The sequence below is a fragment of the Lycorma delicatula genome, chromosome 4, assembly GCF_047948215.1.
Source record: "Lycorma delicatula isolate Av1 chromosome 4, ASM4794821v1, whole genome shotgun sequence".
Taxonomy (NCBI): Eukaryota; Metazoa; Arthropoda; class Insecta; order Hemiptera; family Fulgoridae; genus Lycorma; species Lycorma delicatula.
In genome coordinates, this window is record NC_134458.1 from 72,019,455 (window position 1) to 72,046,979 (window position 27,525).

Here is a 27,525-nt window from a genome sequence, read left to right on the forward strand (position 1 = left end):
ATTTTAATCGCGATATGTCCTAGCCAATTAAATGAACTCTCGTTCATTCTCGTTACTTCATTTTTCACTTTGTTTATCCATCCAAAGTACAAAAAGCGAGTCATATTGGTAAGAGTATTATTTGTGAGAGTATACTGGTAAAAATTTAACACTACTAGTATTGAACCGATCAATGAATTATTGTTAATTTTAATGACGTGCTCGTTATGTTAATGTAAACTGTAGTTAGCGGCTAAATTCTACGGATAGAAATGTACTCTTACAGAAAACATCGAGTAGTTTTCTAAAAATTAATCATTTTATTTTTACTTAAAGAATCCGTTTTCGTTTTACTTAATTCATTAATTCTAAAAGGGCGGTATAATTGCAGAATTTTTGTAAAGCCGATTACGCTTCGCTACGTAAACTACGATCATAATACCGAGCTGTAGTACAAGAGTACAAGAATCTAGAGCGAATCTCAGAATAAATCGCATGATATACAGCGCAGGAATTTTATTCCAATTATTCTTACCCTTTCGTTGATCTATTTAAAATGTAATAACATCTGGGAAAACACATTTAAATCTAAACGGTATTTTTAAAGAAGAAGGGTGTAGTAATAATATGTATAATTATTCTTAAATTTCTTTTAAAACATTATATTAAATACCTGTAGCCTATACAAAAAAAAGAAGACAGATCTGGTGATAGTGCATATATATTTATTATGTATATGAGTATGTATGTGTAACTTATACAACAGAGCAACAGAGCTTCCTGGCTCCAATCCCAACTGTATAAATATAATTACCGACTTATTTGCGTTTTCTGTCATGAGACCAACGACACTTGTTTCTGTTGTAAAAACAAAGAAAAATTTTCCATTACCGATACGAAACGTAGAACGTTGTTTTTGTTCTAATTAATAATAATAATAATTATAGTAATAAAAAAATAATAATAGTAATAATAATAATATTATTATTATTAATAATAATAACAACAATAATACAAATAGAATTCTAGAGACACTTGATGCTTATCAATTTTCTGTTACGTAATAATATGAAACTCTATATACAAAACTACATTATGTATACTTTAAAAGTATTTTATTCATCCAGCTTAATTAAAGTTGACGTTATTTTAACCTAATATATTTGTATCCTTCTGAGAAATCGTATAAAGAACAAATAAAGAACAAAAATTAAATTATTTAAACTTAAACTTACGCCAAATGATTAACAAATTAGTCTTTCGATGACCAGTAAGTACATAATTTATTAAAAATGAATTACTGTAGTGTAAAATGGTTTTTTGGAATAATATTTCCTGTTTAATTAAGTGGAAATGATGTACATGTTTTTTTTTTTAATATATATTCCAACCTTTAGCTTCTTTTGCAGTTTTTACCTTCCAGAACATTCCTCTACTAACAAATCAAATTAATCCTGAGTGTTCAGTCAAGACTAGTTCATTTCTTTATACCGTTGCGCTACAAATCTTTCTCCGTTATTCGTTTTAGGACCTCTTTATTTCAGAACTGAATTTATGGACATTAAAATGTGACCCTCCCCAAACGATAAAAGTTTAATTCTATTTATCCTTTTTTATCTTTATCGGGTCATCGGTCATTTGAATGGTTCGATACCAAGTCTCCATTTGTTTTTTAAGAACGTTTTAATTTCAGTATCTTTACTACATTCTACACCTTCGGTTATGCATTTTATTTGTTCTAACCTTCATATTCTTCTTCCTTTTTTACCCTATACACGTTCCTCTATTAAGAGATTAAGTAGATCTGGATGATTTATTATACAGCCAACCGACATAGTGTGTAATCTTTCGAGATTCGGCCAAAACTTTCTTCGCTACCGTATTAATCTTCCTTCTTATTTTATATTTTATCAACTCGCCTAATTTTTAACATCTTTTTGTAACGTTTTATTTCAAAGGCTTCTAATGTTTTCCTTAAGACTGGCTTAAGACGTAGGCGTCTTTATTTTTCCTATTTTCCATATTCCATTACCATGTACCGCACTTAATCATTACCATGTACTTCACATAAATATCTTTTTTAAACTTTACTCTACTCCTAAATCTGAATTCGATAGTACTACCGGATTCATTTTCTGTATAAAAGGCCTTCTTCCTTTTATCTATCTTCTTGCTTACACCTGACTTCCTTACTTCGTCCATCCGTTTTAATTTTACTGCTTGCATAACAAGATCTTACTTCTTATATGATGTTCGTCCATCTCAATATTTAATTTTACTTTATCCTCTTTTCTGTCACATATAAAAGGATATATAACGTACCTTGTTTTATTTATTTTCAAAATTAATTTTTTGCTTAGAAATTTATATACGCCATTCAGTATTCCTTCTGACTCTTATTTATCGTCCGTTTAAAAGTACAATGTCATAAAAAAATCTTATAATTTTTATTTCTCTGTTCGGATAGTTAGTCCGTTCTCGAATTTTTCCTTCCGTTACTATAGCGATTCTTTTGAATACAAAATAAAAAGAAATAGAGATAGATTACGTCCTTGTCTCACGCCTCTTTGAATTAAAACTCGACTTTCTTCGTTTTCTACTTATCAATTTTTCCCGGTCTTTTTACAGATCCGCTGGTAAACTACTTTTCTTTTCATTTATTTCCATCAGGTTTCCTTAAAATTTTAGACTTTCTATTTCGTCTTACCAACAGAAGACCTTCTTCAGATCTACAAAGTCCGTGTTAATTTGTGGCTTTGTTTCCATTAGTCTGCCATCTAAGATTAATCTATAGATCTGAATAACCTCTCCTCAATCCGAGCTCTTTCTGAAACTGAACTGGTTTTCACCTAGTGAACTTTTCACCGTACTTTTTATTTCCTTGTAAACTGCCTACTAAAGATTTTTTAATTGACGTTTATTTGATTCTGCTTTTTTCAGGGTAGTAGACATTTTATATTTTTTTTACATCCGACTTCATAAATCCTTCATAGTAATTTATATATGATATATTCATTCCTGCGTGTCATAAAAGAGATAATAATTCTAATGGTATATAATCAATTTCCGGCTGACTTACTTCTGTTTAAGTGTTCTAGAGCGCTATCAAAATTTGATCTGAAAATAATAATATCTCCTTTGAGTTTATTGTTCGCTTTCCGTTTATCCTTCCTCACACCTCATCAGATATTTCTCTCCTCTGTATTTTCCTACCACATTAGCTGTTTTTTCTCTCTCTAACAGCGGTTTACTTTTACGATACTTATTTAAACAAAAATAATTCAAAATATTTCAGTATAATTTATTAATCCAGTAAAATGTTACTAATATTCACACAAATTCGATCTCGTGCTGGTAATAAAATTAAATTTTATGAAAACATTTTAAATAACTTTGGGCTGTATAAACCAAAAAAAAGGTTTTACAAACAATTTAATATTTCCCCTCGTCGTTTATTTATAGTTTTAGAATTTACACCGTTTTTTAAGCCCAGAGAATTATCCCAACTATACAAAAAAAAAAAAAATATCATAACAAATAATGAAGCTCGTATATTTTTAAACTAATTTTGTCTAACATTTATTTTACATTATGAGTATGGTATTTATCGTCCTCGATAGATTTCCTCGCTTAGCAAAGTTTTAAACTAAATTTTTATACTACAGATTAAAAAGTCAGAAGGCGAAAAAATGAGTAATTTTCAAGTTTATTACTGGGTAAAAATAAAATTTTAAATTTCATCTGAACACCAGGAAAGTTAAAAGAATATTTTTTATTTATATTGTTGTTATTTAAAAGCTGTATGAATTGTAAGAATAATATTCATTTAACCGATATGAATTTAAGGACTATCAATCTTTTTCGGTGAGAAACGATTCTATGGAGGACTATATATTCCTTAAATCCAGTAAAAATTAATTCTTTACTTTTACATAAAATGCAATAAAAGTATACAAGCTTCTTTTAATTTTTCTCTCTCTAATTTTACATTTAATTAAAGCGATAAAGTGTTATAGTTCTTTTTCCTCTAAAGTCTTTCGTCTTTCTCCGAAATCAGTTATTTTGAGTAAAATATTTATTCTTCATAAACGGAAAGGAGCTCTGAAAAAATCTTATCTTAGTTTTAGGTTAATATAAACGTCTCTAACAAATTTCATTAAAGTTAATTTGTTGTTCTCGAATCAATTTGGAAGAAACACAGATAAGCGGTTAAAATAAAGGAGTTTTTTTTAGATCATGAAGAATTATACGGATTTTTTCTTATAATTATATATATATATATATACACACACATACACACACACACATACATATCAGAGTTGAAATAGAACCGAATTTTTTGTAATCTTATTTATTAGCAAAAGTCTCTTTGAATGACAGAAATATGATATAATTCAATATCAGCGCTCAAATATTAACACAAAAAAATAAACTGATATACGTAAATGTTTTTTCGTAACTGCTGCTGATAATTTACGGTTATAATGTGTAGTAAATATAATATTATGAAGTGTTTTAAATATTACTATATACTTTAGTACTGTATTACTATGTACGGTTAATATATATTTGTAATTTGCTATTCCTTAATATATTTTTCAAATACGGACCGACCGGGTTAATTTTGATTCTAGACAGACTCCTAAAAAAATAGTGATAGGAAATTCCTGAACAATGTAATCTCAATTTCTATAATATTAAAATTATTCTACGTATCTTAAATGAATTACCCATCGACGGCTAAATAAATATCAAATTAGCGACGTAGGACCAAAAATTTAAAGATTTAGCCGACAATAAATTTAAAATGAAATTATACCTTAAGCAAAATTATGTGTATTTAAACGTAATTGTTTTTATTTTTTCTGGTATTAAGCGTGCAAAACTTACCGGGTTTCTAAACCACCTACTACCGGTACACGTTAGTTATATCCCTTAATTTTAGCAGTTAATTCTAAATCTAATTTTTAATGATTCATTTTTAAATGAGCAATTTAATATAACAAACTGCTCGTTCAAATAATCTGTTGACAATATTATATTCCAGTAAGCATAAAAAAATAAATAACGATCATTTATTTAACATTATTTGCGTACACTACGCTATAATTATATATTTTTGTTTATCTACTACAATTAATTATGATTAGAAGCATGGCGAATTAAACTGCGGTGGAACTTTTATCTAAAAATATAACGGTTGTGCGTATGTGCGTCCGCGTTCAGCTATAAGACAAGACAGTTATTGAAAAAATAAACACAAATATGTACATACTTCTACATATAAAATATGAGTAATTTGCTAGTACTTGACGTAACTGATATACTATTAATAGTAATAGAAATACATTTACGTACAATATTTACGGTAGATAAAAAATGAACATGCGCAGTAAAAAAACCGTTTTGTTCCCAAACAAGGTAGATAGGTAGAAAGATAAGAAAAGAGATAAAAATTTCAATTTCAAATACTGTACACTTTGCTGTATTTATGTTAGAAAATTGTTTGATCTATACTACGTCCGTTTCGATATTTTCTTTATTTTTTTAACACTTCAGTAGGTACTCATATAATATTATTCTCAGCTAAATTAAGTAAACTGTAGAAGTACGTATTTATAATACAACATTTTATAATATAAAACAAAGGCGATTAATTTTAGTATAAACTTAAAATAGCATAGAGATTTGGTGAGCTATGTAAAGAAAAGTTAAAATTTACGCCTAGATGTGCATTTCAAACAATAAACGGTCATTGTTCATAGATAATGGCATTAAAAAAATAAAACAAAAACAGTGAGACTGACGAAGCTCTAGAAATTGTTTTCTATCTGTATTTATAAATTGAAAAATGTGAAAATTAAAAAATTATCCATTTGTGAACAGCCATGAATTGCTGTAAACCGACCGAGTTGAAAGAAGAAAGGTTACAATAGATTAATTTATACTAATGATGTTCCTACTTGGACTGGCCGGTCTTATCATACTGCTATTATATGTTAACTAATAGTTTTCATGGCGTATTTTTTTTTTAAATTTCATAAATACAGTTTGGAAATTTTCTTAGTACCTGGTAAGTGTCTCTTTTTATGTTCTGTTTTCATTTTATTTTCGTTTTTTGTATTTATATTTATTTTTAATCGATTCCTTTATACGTACCGATGATCACTGTTTAAAACTCAATTGCTCGTCTCGTTATCTATTATTTATAAACAGTACTCTTGGCTATCTTATTTCACAGCTTTTGTTTTACATTTATCGGGGTTGTAACTATAATTCTAGTATAATCATTATTAAAATAGAATCTTTGTAATCTGTAATTTAGAAAATTACCCAATTTAGGTATTATTAATAAAATGTTATAAAGACTTTCTGAGTTGTGGCGTTGCCACAACTCACATTAAAACAGATATGTCACGGCTGTTTATACATGGCTTATTAACAAGTACTGTTTTCAATTTTTGCGACTAGAAATTTTCAAGCGTTTATTTTATATCTGACAAATTTACAAGTAAAAAACGGAATAACACGTGCGATTTTATAAGCTCTCCCGTCCTCATTTAATCTGTATAAATTATCCTAATTGTTTTCTTACCTTACATATTTTACCCCTACACATCTTTCTGTTTGTATATCGATTAACTCAATATAAATTAAAGAAGGGCCTACGCCTTCTTTTACAGTATTTTGTCAGAAATATAAATGTATCTTAATACCTCTTAATTCCATACTTCAACCCGTATAACATCACATTTTAAAACACTTTACTCTTCTGAATCAAACCGGAAAGCGTGTTTGGATGAAGACAATCGAAAGGATGTGCGTATCGATCGATAAAACAAAAGTATTCGCTTCGTTTGAGTACTCGGCGTAAAGAAACGTTGCTGCAGGTCCAGATCCAGGTAACCCATCGGGTTGGTCTAGTGGTGAACGCGTCTTCCCAAATTAGCTGATTTGGAAGTCGAGAGTTCCAGCGTTCAAGTCCTAGTATAAAGTCAGTTATTTTTACACGGATTTGAATACTAGATCGTGGATACCGGTGTTCTTTGGTATGGTTTCAATTAACCACACATCTCAGGGGAATGGTCGAACTGAGACTGTACAAGACTACAGTTCATTTACACTCATACATACACATACACACTCATATATCTTCTGAAGTATTATCTGAAAGGTAATTGCCGGAGGCTAAACAGGAAAAAGAAAGGTCCAGGTGCTCGAAAAGATAATGCAGTTTTCTTATGTTTTAATGTAACCGTTAATTTTTCGTTGGAAGATCTGGTATGTAATTCCTTATTTGTCTTTGGATGCGTGACTTTTTTTCGTTTGTACCTTGCTTCATCTTACTTTACAGAATAGATTTTTCAACGATATGGTGGTTGGGTTTCAATTAACCACACATCTCAGGAATAGTCGAACTGAGACTGTACAAGACTACTGTCAAGAGCCTGTCACGGCACTTATTTTTGAGAATGGCTGTATCGTTTTCGGGACATGAATCATAGAGATCTTCAGCTTTACGATATTCTTGATCACCGCTTTAATTTTTTGCACTTTTTATGCAGGTATGGAATTTAATCATCTGAGGTAGAAATTATATCGATCAGAGTTGTTTTTTCCGATAGTAGTGAGTGAAAAACGTTATACAGCCCTAATACAATAATTTCAAAATCAAACTAACGAATAAATTTGTTGACAAAAGGACATGCCGAACTTCAGGAAATAGTTTTATATATCTAAATCTGTAGATCTATAGCACACACTTTCTCTCTTTTTTCCCTAGTTCCACTTTTCCTTATAAACCTGTCACGGCTCTTATTTTTGAGAATGGCTGTATCGTTTTCGGGAGTGACTTGTGATTCATGTCAGGTCTATACCATTACGGTTATGATACTTAAAACCACGACAGACTTCCTTCTACAACCGACCTTTAAAGGTAGGTATTGAAGTACGTTAATATCGCACGTTAGGTACGTAATATCGCACTTACCAAAGAGAATAGAGCGCGAAAAAGGCATAGCAGTTAATACATATTCCATATTCAGTAATGAAAAAACTGATTTCCATGCTTAACTACATAACAAGAATCGATCTATGACATGATCTCAGTATTTTCTTTTTGAGGCGGAGAATTGAATTTCAATGATATTGCTGAGAATCTGTCCATGTACTTTCTTTTATCTATTTATAACATTTTAGAGATAAATATCCAAATGCGAGATGAGTTCCGTTTCTGATAATAAAATGAACAAATGTGAACTAAGTAAATACACTTATATAAACAATTGTGGTTTTTTTTAAAATAAAATGTTATAATCCCAATTGAATGTGATGTCAGGTAAAGTAATCTGTTAGATTAGATTATTACCGCAGCCTACTTTTTATTATATTCAGTTATGATGTCCCTTCATAAGCGAGATCCTCCGACGACGCATTATTTGCCTTCACCTGAGGCGGCCTCTTGTTTTATTTGAGTAAAAATTTGTAAACTGAGTGCAATATTTTTAGTCAATTAGATCTACCCAGAGACAATCGCGTCTTTTTAAATTAAATTTTAGGTAGTAACAAAGGTTATTTAAAAAAATTATATATCTAGTATTGTACTGTGTGTTTGTGTGTGTTACGTTTAATTACCGAGGAAAATGCAAGTACACCGAGCTAAGTTTTATAACAGTGATGAGTTGTTAAAACTTAATTGTTCTTCTGCTTAAATGTCTTCTCTATGATTGGAGAATAATAAAGAAGGCGTGGCCTAAAGTAACACACAAAACACCTGATCCTCCTTAGACCACGTCACTCGTTGTTCAAGTCTCGACGTACTAACTTTCTGTTCTCTAGTAGTTGTATAACTGCCTCTCGCACCATCTCTTTTTCAATATATTTCTATTTTTATTTATCTTTCTATCACACATTTTATTTATTTATTTTTTTTTTGAGGGCGTTAATTTAATAAAATTATTTCGAATATTTATTTCTCAATATATTTTTTTTTTAACTGGCTGAAGCAGTTTTTACTGAATGTTTCCTGCAGATTACTATCTCTCCAGTTGGCGCTCGGTCGCAGGTAAGTATTTCTGATATAATCATTTTACTTATTTATTTTAAACATTTTTCTTAATAGGTATATAATAATGATGTTTTCATTTATATTTTCAGTAAAATTTTTCATTTTTTTATGTTCTATAATATTTATTTTTTAGTTGTTTTATATACTGTTTTGAGTGTTTTCTTTCACAATTATTCTAATTTTGGTAACGTAATATTACCTTTTTTTTTTACTTTTATGTGTGTGTATATATATATGGGTTTTATTGACTAGCAGGTCTCATGTAGATAACAATTTACAGATTTTTTAAAAATAATTATATAAATATATTTTTTTATTATAAATTTAAAAATATTATTTATGGATGTTACAACGATAAAAAAAATCTGAAATAATAATTTTTAATAGTAATTTGCTTTATAGGAGATTTACAGCCATAAATTAAATCAATATTTATTAATATATAATCGAGGATTTTAAATTAGTTTTATAAATATCTTTTAAATAAATAACATTTCGTAAATATAGTTTTGTCGTATATTAATTCAGGCAAATGTAATTAAAAGTATCTTTAGCGATAATTACAAATACGTAAATTTATTATCTTTTGTGCCGATTTAAATTAACAATTATAATCGTATATTATTTCTACGTGTAAAGTTTTTTCTTCACAGTAAACGGAGTACACTTCTATTAGACAACGTTATCATAACCTAATTATTATTCTTTTTTTTTTTCCAATAAAAATTTAACATCATTAATAATCTCCTTAATGCCCTCGATAACAGGGCATTAAAACAGTTGACTACCTGGATATAACAAAACAATTTTCCCAGGTCAGCTAAAAATACAAAATAAATTAATTTAAAATATAATACAATTTTACCGTTTAGTTTGTTAAATATATTTGATTTTATTAAAAATGTTAGATGAGAAGTATTTAATAAGAAAATAATAATAAAATAAAATAATAAATTCCGTATTTCACGTACGTTTTCAACACTAGTCGAGATGTGTGGAAAAACTGCATGCGTGGCTAAAGTGTTTTGGTTAAATCTTCTGTAATAATCAATTGTTTACTTGTTTTCATTTTTATCGAAGGTAATATTAATTTTAATTAATTAATTTTATTATTATTAGTATCATCATCATTATTATTAGTATTGTTATTATTTCTTGTTTCGATAATGTTATGTGGTGTAATTAAAGTTTACCAGTTACGTAAGTATTTCATATTCGATTCGGTTGCCATATTCCACCTTATTTTTTAAGTCGTAAAATTTCGAAAGTAATTTTTTCAATTAAAAGAAATAAGGATATATCATTCCACTGGTGTACACCATTCAATGATTATATTGCATATATTTTTCATTTTTTAAGGAATTAATAGCCTATTATGTTCATTGTGTGTGTAATATAATATAATAAACCGAAATATAGTGTGTCTACGCCCAGTGGGTTTCACTTCCCCAAAAATTGGGGCTTTATGAACATTATTCGTAATATAGATGTGATTTCGATATTTATATTTTTAGAATTTTTTTCATCTAAACTACCTTCCTCTATTCTGTCTTGTTCTCTTCGTTTTTTTAATTAATCGAACCGATCTTTTTTATGAAAGTTAAGAAATATTTTTTATGTACTGACCGTAAGTTTATATTCGACTTAAAATTACTCTAGAGGTATCGTCTCATCCCCCTCAAAAGAACCGGTTAAACCTAAAAGTAAAGTACGTATATCTTTCAACAATATTTATCTGAAATGTTTTTTTTTTTTGGACATTTTTATCGGATGCATGGATATTGCGGCAAAAATTAAAGTTACTTATCGGACATGTTACTTTACTGAATTACTACATCGATGAGACACACGGGTGATAAAAAGAAGACATATAAGCGAAATGCATTTATTGTTTATGAAGAAATAACCCTCGCAAGATAAATAGACATCTCAAGGTTGTACGTGTATGCGAAGCGAGTGGAGAAAGATAGGATACTTAAGAAAACGCATAAGACTGAAAAGAGGGAAAAAGATAATCTGGGGTGCCGATGGAAAAAATGGTTCTAAGAAGTGGAAGGTGTGTCCAGAACAACAACAACGCCCAGAATAACATCGGTTGACGGTTACGAAGACCCGGAGAGCTGCACGTTCAAGTAAACCCGGCTAATGGCTGGAAATTGAGCAGAACGGCGAAGTGGATTTTTCGCTCCCTTTTTTGATACTTATTATTTTACTTTCTTTTGTTAGGTTAGATATTTTTAGAGTTTTGAGAGACGGAACAGGATGTTTTCGTCTTTAAATCGATAAAAAATTATTTTGTCTTTCTACGATATGAAGTATTTCACGTTGATCGAAATCGATTTAAAAAGATGACTAAACAATCGACGAAATTTCTTTAAATGTACTGTCGGAAAAAATTACCAAACATGATATAGTCGGTTGTTCGTGTTAAAAGGGAATTTGTGATAAAACTTGACGGTGCTTGTTTGTAGTTTAAATCCTGGACTGGAATCGGCATTTCATTATATCGCGCACCGTTTAACTTGTATTTTAAGTTATCGGGGTAATTTGGCTTTGGTTTCAGTTAATGACACAGTCTCAGGAACAACTGACCTCAAACCGAAGAAGGCTAACTGCTTAATTGTAACCGGGGAGGGGTAGTTACGTCCTATTTTGATAAAGTATATTTATAATAAATAAAATATGCATTATAAATAGTAAGAAAATGTTCGTTAAGAATAGCATTATTTCATTCTTACAAAAGTAATTTTTCTTAATTCTAAAGTACTTAGGAAAAAAAATGTCGGTAAAATACTGAAACTGAGCTTCATTTTCTTATTTTGCCTTATTTTTTCCCCGAACCAACCTTCTTCTTTTTCCTGTTTAGCCTCCGGTAATTACCGTTCAGATAATACTTCGGAGGATGAATAAGGATGATATGTATGAGTGTAAATGAAGTGTAGTCTTGTACAGTCTCAGTTCGACCGTTCCTGAGATGTGCGGTTAATTGAAACCCAACCACCAAAGAACAACGGTATTCACGATCCAGTATTCAAATCCGTGAAAAAATAACTGACTTTACTAGGACTTGAACGCTGGAACTCTCGACTTCCAAATCAGCTGATTTGGGAAGTTTCCGAACCAACTGGGGAACTTCGAACCAACTTCAATTGAAATTCTTTCAATGGTTTCGACTTTAATTAACTGCCTGCTAATTATCGAGGATCAAATCCATAAAACATTATTAAATATAAAGCCGATCAAGTTTCCACCGACATTTAATAGTTACATTGCGATATAATTTTAATTGCATTGCTATTATTATTATTATTATTATTGTTTACAGGATTCCATTCTTCATGTAATGAAAAACCTTTCACATTTTTCATGCGATAAGTTTTTCAATTAACTCATTTACAAATTAATATCTCATGACGTTTACAATTCTTTACAACAGCGACACTGAAAGCTACTGATATCGGTTTCATTGATCTAAAATGTTCAAAGAATTATAAAAAGGAGAGAGAGAGCAAGCGTAGGAAACAGATTTGTTAACTTTTCCACAATAAGATAAATAAGATAAAGTTAACAGTAAATCCATTTCGGATTTTTACTTCGAATTGCCTTTAGATAACTTGACAAGTACCGTTGTATTTATGTATGTTTATTACCACGAAAGATAAGCCTACTTCAACTTTTCAAATAAATTTATTAGAGATTGTTTCTAAAGATCAACCTCGTAACTATGAATTTTTTTAATTAACTTCTCTTGAATATTTAACTATTAAAATTACCGTAAAATACAGTGGATTTTTAAAATTTTTAATAAACGTAAATAAAAATCTTATATTTTTTCGTTTGATAAACGAGTTGAAATGTATAAAATGTCTCCTTGCATCTTATCGACTCGCTAAACCCCAAGGTAATAAATACTTCGTCTGAATACCGTGTATTGTGACTGATCCGATATTCCCGAGTCGTATCATCCGTAGTAGTTTACTTCTGTAAATACTTCATCTTGTGATAATTAATTTTTTTTACTTTGTAGAGTAATAATAGTAGTAAATTTTATTAACAAATAAAAAAAGTATAAAACGATTCTAACTTATTCTTTTAATAATTTAAGAACTAGAAAAAATTTTGTGAATAATCATGATTATCTTATTCGTGATTTTTTTTCATTCAAATAAAAATTATCGAATAAAAATTTTGAAATAATAAATGACAACGTTTAAAAAAAAACCTCCTACTGACGACTTCGTTCCAAATAGCGTTAAAATCTTGATGTTCTTTCTGTCGTTTTACTTCAAATAGAGCAAATCAGTTTATCTAATCTATTTTCTTAGTTCATTTCATTCTAACAGCAAAAAATTGATATACATACATATATATCATGCTACCTATTGACGCATACCGCCCGTCAGTTCCATTAGATAACAAATTGTGTAACCTTCTAAAAATGTTAGTTATTTGTATCTAAAAAAAAAATATATAGCAATAATTTTATTACTACCTGAAAAATCCATTTAGTCACTATGTTTAACCTAGCTCCCACTTCAATAATCGGCTAAATATAATGCTCATTTCCTTATTCTCATGTACGTATTCTTAATTCTTTGTCTAAATATTATCATAATTAATAGGATAATAAGAAAAAATAGCAATTGCTCCATTTTTTATTCCCAATACAACCTGTTCTCTACGTATCCAGTAAATGAAGTTGGAATATCATCATTCTTTTAATCCAACAGTTTTTCTACGTATAGACTAAAAAAGGTTTGGCAAACACATATTTCCCTTTTTTCCGAATAATCCTTTTAGAAGGTACGATAATTCAAATTTTGTTACGTTTCTTTTGTGCTCACACTTCTTTCATCCTTGGAGCGTGTCGTTCCTCTCTTGTTGTGTCCACTTCCTTCCACCGGTTTATTTTTTCCTTTCCTGAAAACTTTCTTTCTGAATTACCCGTCTAAAAAAAGTCCTGTCACTTACGTGTCTGTATTGATTCTAATGTTTTTCTTGTCTTTTTCTATTTCCCGAAACCATGCAGGCTTAGATTTATAACGTCTTAGCAAGTCAAAGATTTGTTTAGTTAATCTTTTATAACCCGTCCTATGTACATGTCCGTAATCTTCTTTTCCTCATAACATCTGTCAGTTTTTCAACTTATTTCCCGTTTATGTTATTCTATAATATTTAACAGATTTCGTGAAACTTTTTATTTTAAGTAAAATTAAACTTTATCTAACAAAACTCTTTTTCTTTGTTGAACGGATTTTAAATGTACGGTGTTTTAAATATGCATTAATTTTAATCCTTAAAATACAGGAACGATTGCTGTGATTTTCAAAGAAGCAATATTCATTAATTTAATTGTTTTCTAAATCGATAAGAAGAATTATTTTATTCATATAAATTAAAGATTACTTATACACAATTCTATGCCTTATATCAAAATTTAATTTTATTGTCGACTCGAAAAAGTAAAAAAAAAAAAAAAAAAAAAAAAAAAAAAATGAAATATTAAATTACTTGGCGCTGATACAATAAATATAAATGTTACCCTAAAAGTTTTTACATGTTAAAACTTTGACGGCGGCCAATGTTTCTGCAATGAGAAATTAAATTTAACGGTTAAAATCAGAAAATGTTACGCCAATTTATCAACCACATAAAAAATACTTCTTAGGGAGTTGTATTCTGATACGACCTTTATTTAATATCTATGTGTGTTTCAGTAAATATCTGTCCAGAAATACTACACGCTTTTGCCAGTTTTTTAATTATTATTATTTTTAAATACAACTTGAAATTGGTATTTTATTTAAGATTGAAATCCGATCGAATTTTACGGGTATGTCTTCTAAAACTACTTCAGTATTTATAAGTGTCCCTTCTTATAAATAATCGTGTACATTCTGACATTGAAAACGAATTATGTTTGAATTCAAGTTTCACCGCTTGCGATTCTTTAATCGAAATAATTTAATGGTTAACTATTTGTATTCAAGATTTTATCCCTTTCCGATCTCGTTTTCCTGTTAAGGTTGTCATAAATGATCCTACCGAATTTCATTTATCTTTGCGAGCAGGTAAGTTAAGAGTCAGTGATGAATTAATGAGGTCTTTCATATTTATATATGTAAGATACTCAAAGATAATTCGCCGGTGCAAATATTTATTTAATTTTAAGCACAAACATAAGTATATTCCTCGATAATACTTTCTTATGCGTATTTTATAAATATCCTGAATGTATTTTTGTTGGAGTCTAGCGGAACAGTATACTAAAGTGGTTTATGTATTTAATCATTTTATAATAAATCTTGATAATAGTAAGCTTTGTCACGTATAAGAACTATGATTCATTTTTTATTACGCCGGTAATCTGGATCGTAGTTGCACTATTATTTTTTTATTGCGGTTGTTATGTCTACTTATGTTATTTATCTTACGATATATTTACAGGATAAAATAGGGAAATATACTAAAGGGTTGATGATATATAAATTAAAATCCTGTTAAATAATTGTATCGATAAAACTGTTGTGGTAGTTATAGTTCACTAGAATCGCGTAATAACGATCTAGTCGGTTCCTGAAGAACATAGTAAGTCAAGCTCTTAGCATCGTAAAGAACCGTACTGTCGCAGATGATCGGCCGGTCTCGCATTCGATTCCCGGCCAGGGTTTGATATCTTTTCATATTTTCTTGTTAAAATGCGTGTAAAAATGTGTTCAAAGCTGTAATCGGAAAATATGATCCATGTTCATTGAATTTTTTAGTCGAAGTTAAATATTACGTCATTTTAATTTAATAATAAAATTTTATGTAGTTCTATATCGCGTAAAAATACAGTTACGCAGTCTTTCATGATGTTGGAAGAAGACTCGCTTTATTCATCATCGGCTTTATACGTCCGTAGTAAAGTACGTTTCCAGTAAATTTCTGTTTCATCGACATCGGGTCGAGTATTCCCTTTCTTTTGTTATTGCAGTTACGTTGTTTAGTCTTCAGCGGCCGAGGTATCTGCAATCGCGGTCCATTTATTAATTTAACGTGTAATTCTATTCGTCATCTAAATCAATTAAACCATCCTTTGCTGACCCAAAACGTTTCTTCGGTTTCTTTTCGCTTTATCGTTGATTTACAAAATGTTGGAAAGCAGAAATAATTTCTTGGTTATACGACATTCAAGTCGATTACATTCTTTTAAAATTAGTTACTTTTGGCATAAGAATTTCACAGGTTCTTATTTTCTTTGACCGCATCGATACAGCTCTTCTTATAAATAAATAATTTCTTTTTCTTTTTTTTAATAACTTACAGTCAAATTTAATTTTTTACATGTTGCGGCAATTACTTTTATTTTCATACTCGAAGTTTTTTTTATTTAATTTTTTGTTTCCTACAGCAAAGACTTCCGTGGACTTTTTTAAGTGATTGTCCATTTCCTTCTTTCTATAAAACTTATCTATACTACGAAGAATATATAAATAGAAAAATAAAATTACGTTGAAAATAATCTTTTTTATTTTTTTCCTGTTTAGTCTCCGGGAATTACTGTTCAGGTATTACTTCAGAGTATGAATGAGGATTATGTGTATGAGTGTAAATTAAGTATAGTCTTGTACAGTTTCAGTTCGACCGTTGCTGAGATGTGTGGTTAATTGAAACCCAACCGCCAAAGAACACCGGTATCCACGATCTAGTATTCAAATCCGTGTAAAAATAACTGACTTTACTAGGACTTGAACGCTGAACTCTTGACTTCCAAATCAGCTGATTTGGGAAGACGCGTTCACCACTAGATCAACCCGGTGGGTTGCTGAAAAATTATCTATACAAATTTTACTTTACTATATAAATCGACTTAACTATAAAATTAGATAGCCAGTTCGATCGTTAATATGTAGATACTGAACAAATTGTATGTAGAAGAATGTAAATAAATAAATGAAAACAGAATAAATAATAATTGTTAAATAAATAGATATTACAAATCACTATGAAGAGAGTATTTTTAGCGATTTAAAAAAAAAAATAGTAAAAAATAAAAGCACTACTGTCATTTTTTTCTCTTTCTAATGGGATGGCCTGAAATAATACTTTGTATTTTCTATTATTATTTTAACAAATTGCTAAGAACACTCATTTTATCTTATTTCGCAAGCAATGTCTATCAATTATTATTTATTGTTGTTTCTTCTTTTTCCGTTTATTTGTTTAATACATTTACTCGTTATCTTATATATACAATTTCCTCAGTATTTGTAGGTGATTTTCGTTTAACAATTGAAATGCTCATCGGGTTTTAGATTTTAAGTAAAATCTTTTTACACGGTTTTTGAGGGTAATCTTGTTTAGTATAGCTTATTTACTTGTATGTAAAACAAACATTAATTTTTATAAATACCGATTAGGTAATCTATTTGACGTAAGTTTATAATCACTATGAACATAAAGTAACAAAAAAGTTCTTAATACTGATTGAATACTACGCAACATAAGCAAAATTACAGTAATAGAAATCTTTGATTAAAAGATTCACTTACCTTAGGAAAAGAATGTTTTTAAATCTCAAATCCTTCCTGAAAAACAAAATTCGTGTTAAATACTGCATCGGAATACAAAATACGGTGAAAATGGAACGGTTTAATTGGCGTCGAGCGACTAATTCAATCGGTTGGAAGGAACTGTTTTGGGTAAATGGAGGTAACGAAAACAGTGTGTTGTACTGTTGTAAGAACAAGTAAATAGTCAGCAGTACAGGTCCTTTTCATCGTGCGACCTGTCATATTTTTAATAATTAAGAGAGTCGTTATAGCGAGGGGTCATAAATCAGAGGATCTGTTGTAGTATTATTATGGTATTATTTTTATTCGAGTATTAGTGATAACTTCATCGTCTTGTTATTCCCAACAAAAATAAAATCCTAATGACACATTAACACCGCATACGATTAGTACATTTTTGTGCCCGTTAATTCAAAACGTATCCTACCAGTATCTTCTATTAGCCTGGTGTTAGGAAGGGAAATTCCTGTCCCAAAACCTCCCAAAAAACCTGGGAAAAATCATCAAAAATAATTCTTTTCAATTTTTTTGCTGAAATAATTATTAATAACGTAAAAGTAATCACTTCGATTTAAATTGTCCCAAATCAAGCGTGGATATCACAAAAATTTTCCATAATGAATTTTTGTATTCTTCCTAGCTTACCTGGACTTTAGTAGTTCGAAGGTCTTTTAAGTTTAACATGTAATTTTTCACTTCATTAATAATTTTTTTTTTTTTTTAAATCTAATACAAATTTTAAAATTACAGTGAAGTGTAATAAATTTAAACGTATTTTAACGTTTCATTAAGATAAAAACCGTTCAAAAAAGAAACTATTTTTAAAACGTCATTTAAGAAAAACCTCAATAATTATGTTTTTACAATTCTGAACTTTATTTCTAACTATGAAAGATTAAGTAAGTATTTAACAAAATAAACCACAACGGTTAAGCCTCGTGTAAAAGTTTTAATCCTATAAAAAGGCACTTTATGAACTACGTTAGTAATTTTATAAACTGAACGTTACTCAAAATATGTTAGTTTCTTGAAACATTTACATTTACAAATAAGAAAAGAAATAACCTATCAGTTGTAGCATAGATTAATGGTATAATTGCAATACGTTTTAAAACGTTAATTGTAACGCAGATTTAATCTCATTAAATTTGTTTTAGGAGTTAATTAAAAGCATGTATGCAATTTATTACAAAATAGCTGAGATTGCGGAAAATTAAATCAACAAACTTTTGTCCTTTTTGCTAGATATAAGTATTTTTTTTTTTTTGGTTAACATTCAGAAAGAACTTAAAATACACAACTTTATTTATTTACAAAAAAAGTGTCTTTTTAACAGAGTATTTCTTTTCAGCAATCTTGACCAAACCTTTTTTTAAAATCAGAAATAATACAAAAAATTAAGATAACAAAATTGAAATCCTTAAAAAAATACACAATTTACACTGTATATAGACCCTTATTTACGTAGATCCCCACGGTAGACACAGCTGAGGCCATCTATCCACAGTCACAGTAACTACAAAGTAGAAGATTTTTGAACAGATCCATATTTATGTTAAAAGGGTTGGTATGTGTGTTTTAAAAAATTTTCAGATTTTTGGTACGTTGGTCGGTTTTTTAATTTATCTTCAGTTTTACACCGATTTTTTATTACCGGAGGATGTTTAATCCCCTATTCTATATAAAAAAAATATTTAAGATTTTGTGATTATATTTTGTTTTATAAAAATATATATCTCCCATACTATTTTAAACAATGTTTGAGAGTAATAAATGGGTTGTTTGAAATGATTCTGTTCCCTAGTTAAATTGTTTGAAACGATAAATTTTTTCATCACGCCTTCTGCTTCTCAGAACTCTTAATTACGCGTAATATTTCTTCCATCAATATAGTAGGTATTTACTTATTTTTTGTAGTAAAAATTGAATACCATCAGGATTAAAGGATTCTTTTTGAGACTATAAACGCTTACGATGTATTGGTACAGGTAATAATTTATTTCTTCATATGTAGCAAATGTCCCCAAATAGTTACCGATGGAAGTTTAATTACAGCAATAACGTTTTTTTCCCTGTAGTTATACGCAATTTATCGGTTCATTAGGCATACTGCGGTGTTATCACAAATTTAGTAGCTTATAATTATACTTATTGTATGTAATCATGCTACAAAGTAAAATAATTAAATGTACGTTTCAACACTGTTGAAAAAACCCTCTCATTATATTTTCTGAGAAAAAAAATTTTAATTTATATTTATTGCGCGTATTTATACATTTACAGTAGACTACATAGTCTATATATATATATATATATATTCTTATAGATATTTTCTTATATAAGTATCATTACAAAAATCGTGCATTGTTATTTTTATGTTTAAAGTGGTATTTTACAAGCTTTTCTCAGAACCTAAGATAATTTTAAACGACAAAAAAGACTAAATTCAACTAGAGATAACAATACGATACTACTTTTATCAGCCGTTGTTTTAGTTTATTTTTATGAAAAATCTAAAATGAAAAAATTGCGAACGATTCGTCTGCTGTATGGTGTAATGTAAAATATCTAGTTAACATTTTTGTCACCTACAGCGCTTTCTGAATGTCCATTTGACTTTAATATAATAGTTGTCTGGAGTTCTGCTTCAGCCTCAGTTGCGGATTGTTCGCAACAAAAATTTATTGCGAACGAAACTTGAATCTCAAGCACACTTTTAAATAATTGCGTATATTCATGACTGTTCGAGTCCGTTATATTTGTGTGCATCGACACCTGATTTAAAAATTTCGCCAAAATATTCCGGTTTTAATGGTGCAGTAGATTCGAAATACTTCTCTACTTTCAAACGGATTTGGTAACTCTCATTTTATTGGATGTAATTTCTGCTTAATATTTATTCTTACTAATTAAAAAGTAACGCGGTCTAATTTAAAGGTAACATGTACTGAACGAAGATATCAGGGGATTTTTTTGCTACATAAACATCAAATCTGCTTTCGTTCCTGGGAGAACTCGGTCGAACAGTTTTTCATAAAATTTGATATCCTTCAAAATAAAATTTTGAACTGTAGCCTATGAGTTTGTCGAGATGTACGTAATTTTGAAGGCCTCTGGTTTGGCGCCTCACCTAAAAAATGACTACATTCCTCTATAAACAAAATCAGAATCGATTAACCTTTTTTTTTTTTTTTTTTTTTTTTTTTTTTAACCTCCGGGGCCGCAGTTAAGCATTACTGTACAGAGGATGAGATGAATGATTTGTAGCGTGTGTGAAAAATGCCATGCCTGACCGGGATTCGAACCCGGGACCTCCGGGTGAAAGGCCGAGACGCTACCACTCGCGAATCGATTAACCTGCTCAGTTTATCCTTCACATATGTGAAATCATGTTTGATAAATGATCAAAACGTAAATAATCGAGAGAAAGAATGTGAAAATTCAAACGTCAGAAAAATGTTTAATAAACTATGTTTTTTCTATTGCTTAATATTTCTTACATTTTCTTTTTAAAAGTCCTTTATAGTCGATTTATTTTAACTCGGATTTTGTGTAGGATTTGCGTTGTAGAAAAAGTAATATTTTTTTCAATTTTTGTTGGGACAGTATTTGTTTTTCAGTTACAATAAATTAGTGTAAAATAAAATAAATTTTAATTCTTATTTCAAGCATTAACAGCCTAACATTATTTTTTTCTGGGTTCAGGTAACAATCTGACCACGTACTTATCTATTCACAGTTTTCGTTATAACTACATTTAAAATAAATGTCATATTTTACCAATTCTTCTTATGAATAAAATCTAGAGTAGGCTATAATTTTAAAATGTTATCTTCACGCTAGTTTATACGCACGAGATCACATACTTATGACATTAGAATAATTTCGATAAGTTATGGTTTTTCACTTCTATTTAACTTTCACCATTCATGATTTTCACGTAAAACGCAAATACTAATTAATTACGCGCTACTCCGCCGATCTCTGTGGCGGAAAGGTAGTTTCTGGCTTTGGGTCTAGAAGGTTCTGGGTCGAATACCGGTCAGGCTTGGCTTTTTTCACGCTACGAAATTCATTTTATATCATCCGGCATCTATAATCGGCCTTAATCCAGTAGTCTTGACCGTTAATAAATAAATAAATTTTTCAAGGCGGAAGAAGAAATGACCAAATATCAAACGACAATACGAAAGGAAAAATACGTGATTCTGTCCAAAACTGTCTAAAGAATTGCGAGGGACGCTACAATTTCAGGCTAAAAACAAGTTGATAAACGACAAAATTTCTGACTATCGATGCGATAGTTGAGTATTCAAAATATACACTTCGGCTGTCGTAATATTTAATCTAAAAAGTATACAATGTTAGAGAAGAGAAAAGCTGCAGCAATAACATTAATTTAGTGATCGAAATAAATTTTACTTTCAATATTTTGAGAAATCCAAGTTCATAGAATAATCGGATATTCCCTAGGAAAAAAAATACATTCTTAAAAATTAATTTATTCCATTTTTTCAAGGTCCCAATTTCATGTTAATACACTCGTAAACAAATTCTCATTCTGCAAAGGGATTTTTATTCAGGGATTTACGATTTTTTTTAACTGCTTTGATACAGCAGTAAATATAAAATTTCCGTTCCAGAGAATAAAGCGTTTTGGAAATAAAACCGTTTGATTTTGACTTAGTGATGTAACCCTTTTTATACTGTTTAATATAAATTTTATGCAAAATGGTAATTATAAGAATAAATACTCAGAAATATTTAAACAGATATTTATGAATGTGTTTTCTGTTATTGCATCATTTAAGCATAAGTTAGCACACCTACGTTGTCTGTAAAAGCACGTATTATTTAAAATAATAAAGTATTAACAATAGTTCTTAATTGCACAGTTGGAATATTTAATGTACTTTTTTTATTAAATGAGGCTATTCAAGGAGAATTCTAACTGACACTGCAAATATATATATACACTTTGTGTATAGACTGAAACTTACTTGTCACATTTCTTAATACTAATTAGTTACAAAATGGCATTCTTCACAAAACGAGATAGTTTTAACAAAAATATCACGATATATCACGATATATATTTTTTAGTAAAATACAGTAGTTTACACTCTTTAACATTTTTCTGCAACGAAATAAAACGTTTTTATGTAATTCTACACAAGAAGGTCAACTTTTCGTTAACTGATATTCTTTCCTTTTGCCCCACTCAAACCATATCCGGTCATCAAGATCCTCAAAGTAGGTATCGCTATCTGAATACGCCGAACAATATCGTTTACAATAGACATCGTGGATAAAGAAACGTTAATGTTCCGACTTGCAGGATCATAACGAACCGCGCTTTTAACTTTCTCCACTCAAATTTTTTCGACCTCAAATTGAGCGTAACTCAAGAACGACTCCTGATCTTCATCAAATTTTCATATTCATAACTTCAGATACAATACTATAGCATATCTTGATTTTAATGAAATTGATGTAGTAGTTTTGGAGACTTTTGAGCCACAAATTTCTATACGTAGGCCTATAAATAAATATATAAGGAGACCACAATTTAAGTGAACTGTATATTCGTATTCCTCACATCGCAAAACGTAAAGAACATTCTTTTTCAGCTCCGCTCCCACCGTGCGACCGAAAGTAATACCGTACGTTTTTTCTTCGAATAGTCGGTAAAAGGATTCAGCAATAACGACTACGTTTTCCTGTTTCTTCAATCTTAGCACTTTTTGTCATTCTCTTTTATCATCTACAATTCTTGAAGTTTCCGTTAATTAAAGTGAAATTTTTTTTCTGGATAAGCTGCGGCGGTAAAGAAGTAGTTCTTTCTGCGCAGCAGCACCTCAACTAAAAACTTCAATCCAGTGTAACGTTAGTTTTATCGATAGGTATCATGAATTGTGCTCAACTTAAAAGTCGGGCGTATAACATTGTGAATCATCTACTTCCTATCCTCGACGTCAACAAATTAGATTACATGCAACTTACAATATCTTGTCTTAAATAGCCCGGTATAAATTCGGCCTAGGATATTGCCCCCTTCTATTTTGTTTTCAGTCATTTGACTGGTTTGATGCAGTTCTCCAAGATTCCATATCATTTCGGTATACCCCTTGCATCCTACATCCCTAACAATTTGTTTTACATATTCCAAACGTTGTATTTTAGACCCTACAACAAAAATTATGGGAATTTGAAAAACTAGAGGATTTTGGCTCTGGAGGACCAAAAATGTCGAATAATATGTCGCTTTGGTTCAATACCTCAGGTTAGGTTTAATTATTCTAATTTTTTATTATTCGCTGGTTTATTAAAATAAATAAAAGTTTTTATTTCATTTATAACATAAATTATTTTTATCATACTTTAAACTTGTAATTCATATATATATTAATTATTATATCAATATTATATTATTATTATATCAATTAATTATACATTCGTAACAAACACAAGTTGAGTCTGGAGGATGGAACTAGACTGACTATAAATAGGGCATTAGACCAATTCAATTAATAAGAGTAACAAAAAAGTGAGAATTTGTAACGAGTAGGAAGAAAAGTGAAACTTTATTTTAAAATAAGAAATTAGATTTTTGCTCTATTTTTAGTTTTTTAAATTTTTTCCTGACTATATTTTTACTTCTCATATTCAAATAAAAACCCACTTTTAAAATAACGGTTTAACAACAATAATTACAGTTATTATGAACAGTAACGTTCGTTATTATTAATCGTGTGGATTATTAAAGGAAAATAAAATTACATTTTTCGTTTGTTTATATTCTAGTGTAAATTCAGATAAGAATAATTTAATACCGATTATAAGGTATTAATAACATTCTTTGTTTTTATATATTTTGATGTTTTGTTTTTTAATTTGAGTAATTTTTAATGAATTTTAAATCACGGAATGAATATGGTTTATTTAGATTCTATTCGAGTTTAATTGAATCGATAAATTAATTAATAATTTAAGATTATTTAAATATTTCAAGTTTATATTATTTAACTCTTTGTATACCTCTTGCTGCTTATAAACGTTATACCTCATAGCTTTTAATTTCCCGTAAAAACGATTTTAAATAGATATTATAGCGTTACTCGATGGCAGAGAGATTATTTTTTACTGTGACTTCACCCAGAAATTAAATAAAAGATTAAAAACGGTTTTGTCAACAGCCGTTGAAATATCAAATCTTAAACAAATACGAGTTATCTTCAGTGAATGAACCTGTGTAGACGACTTCCTTATCAAATATTATGTAACATGAATATTAGTATTATTACTTCATATCGTTAACGTGTTCGATTTAAAATTGTATACTTTATTTTTAACGCGATCGCTCTGCAAATAAAACTAATTCGAATACAAACAGCTTTCCAGGGGTTAACCGCATATTTCAACTCGTGCGACCGGAATGAACTTAATATTAAATACGTCGTAACGTAATATGAAGTCCCATCGTCATTAGGATGACAAATCTAACCCTATTCTGATACCGGATACCGGTGTCACCGGAATCCGGGATTATATACTAGGAACGTATATTAGATTTTCAGCTAGAAGGATTAATCGGATTAAAATGCGACTTTTTAGTAAAACATCTTTCAGGAGTAAAAATTTAAAACTGTATACTCAGTTCGACTGTTAAGTATCACCATTTATAGGTAGAAGGGGATTATAAAAATACATAAAGTCGAATAAAAACGTTCCAAATAGATTAAAAAATATAAAAGAAAAATTAAACCGAACGAAAATTAATAGCCGATATTCACGAAGCACTACGAAAAGAGTATTTCTACTTATGTCGATGTAATAAAATTAAAGTCAATAGTTAACCTAAAAGTTAAACGGTTTAATATAGGGCAGTCCTAATCGAAAGCGAGAAGTCAGCTTAAAAACTTTCTATACCGTTCCGGACTCGGTGAAGCGAGTATGAACCGGTTATCCCATTTTTGTACGGTTCTTTGAGCCGTCCTCAGTAGAGTGAGACTTTTCAAAGTCGTAAAATTCAAGTTAGATTTATGCTTCCTTTATTTTTATATAAATTTTACACGGTTTACTCTTTTTCACGTACGGACTTAAACGGTCATTATTTGACACGTTAAAAAGGATCAGCGGGCTTCAGAAATTATAATCTTACTGACTTCTGGGTTTTTTCTCTCGTAAATCCCGGTAAAGGACTCGCTCTGTTTTCTCTAACTCTATTACAGATATTTTGTAATACCCTTAAAATTTATAATCGTATTAGATAAAATTTGCGGCTTAACAAGAAACGATTTTTTAAAAGAAAGTGGTATTCCGATATAGACAAAATAAGAACAAGAATATTTTTTTTCATTCCCTTAGATAAAACATATATATTTTTTTCAAAACACGGTCGTTCAGACTCAGGATTAATTAAACAAAAACATTTTAAGATTTTAACCCGCATTGTAAGTATCTGAAAATGTTTCGGCTTACAAAGGAAGTAATCACCTAGATTCCTTATTATTATTATATTTATTTCTTTATTATTTAATATATTTATTATTTTTATCTATTAATATGAACTTTAATTTTTTCTTCGTTTATTATATAATATATAATTTTCGGGTATTTTTGTGACTGAACCAGATTTTACCACGGTTTCCCTTGATTCGTCAAGGTAAATCTGGGACAGTTACTTTTTTTATCGGTGACAGTTGATAATTAAGTACCGATCAGAGTAAAATATTTATTTAGTACGTAAACTTTTTAAAGAAAAACTGTATCACAATTACGACTGAAAACGGCAAATTATATTATTTAAATGAAAAAAAAAAAAGTTTAAGTCGAGAAAAACCCGTTGTCATGTAACTTTTTCATAACGATAATTTTTTTCGGGAAATTAAAACTGTACTAATTCGACTCGATCGATTCAACATTTTATTCGATCATTGTGTTACAAGTAAGTAAACTTTTTACGGGACGCGTAAAAAATGGAGCGAGGGGCTACCCCCGGTAGCGAGGTACCTCCATGGTGCGAGTGGTAGCGTCTTGGCCTTTCATCCGGAGGTCCCGGGTTTGAATCCTGGTTAAGCATGGCATTTTCACACACGCTACAAATCATTCATCTCATCCTCTGAAGCAATACCTAACTGTGGATCCGGAGTTTAAAAAAAAAAACAAAAAAAGTTTCTACGTCTCCTTTAGCGATAAATTATATATTTATTATTAAATAAACAAATAGAAAAAAAATTATATTCCCTTACAGTTACTTTACAGTAAGTTTTACATAAAATTAGGTCATCGAGTACAAACAGGTACGACTTAATAAGTAATATGTATGATAAGTCACGTACTCTGTCGGATATTTAGTATTGTGTTAAAGCTGAAGTGAATTACATCAAGCGACTAACGCTTTAGAAAATTGATTAAAGTTATAACGACAGTTACATTATTTAAATAGTCGAGACTAGAAATATTATAACCGTAAAATAGCAGAGAGAATAAGTTACTACCCATTAAAAATAAACTTACACTAAAAGGCTTATATCGGTCATGTAATGGTTAGTAGGATAACTACACGTAAATAAATAAAATATCAAATCGATTGATTGTTTACAGTATTTTATAACTTAAGTTGTTCAGTGAAAAATTAATTTTTCCCATACTCCGGTATATTAAATCCTTAACTGAACAGTTAATTATTAACAATATAAAATTAATAACGATTTTGTCTGACTTACAAGAAATTAAAATACAGCCTAGCCCGAACAGAAAAGATACTAATTTTGTGTAACAGGCATTACTGTTCTCAATAGCTTTCACTGAAAAATTATGAAACTATTTATACTTTTAAAAAAATTAAGGGGTAATTAAAAAGAAAAAAACATGCTAGAAACTAAAAACAAAAAATAACTTTTCACCTTTATAAATTTCAAA

General features: G+C 29.5%; 1 long non-coding RNA gene across 1 annotated transcript in view; it reads left to right on the forward strand.

Annotated features, from left to right (window-relative positions):
• The first annotated feature begins 8,790 nt into the window (after nucleotides 1-8,790).
• LOC142323547 (uncharacterized) overlaps nucleotides 8,791-27,525 on the forward strand; it is a 42,761-nt gene continuing 24,026 nt past the window's right edge. Inside the window, exon 1 of the long non-coding RNA XR_012756122.1 lies at nucleotides 8,791-9,043. This is a non-coding gene — a long non-coding RNA (uncharacterized LOC142323547). The remainder of the gene's footprint in view (nucleotides 9,044-27,525) is intronic.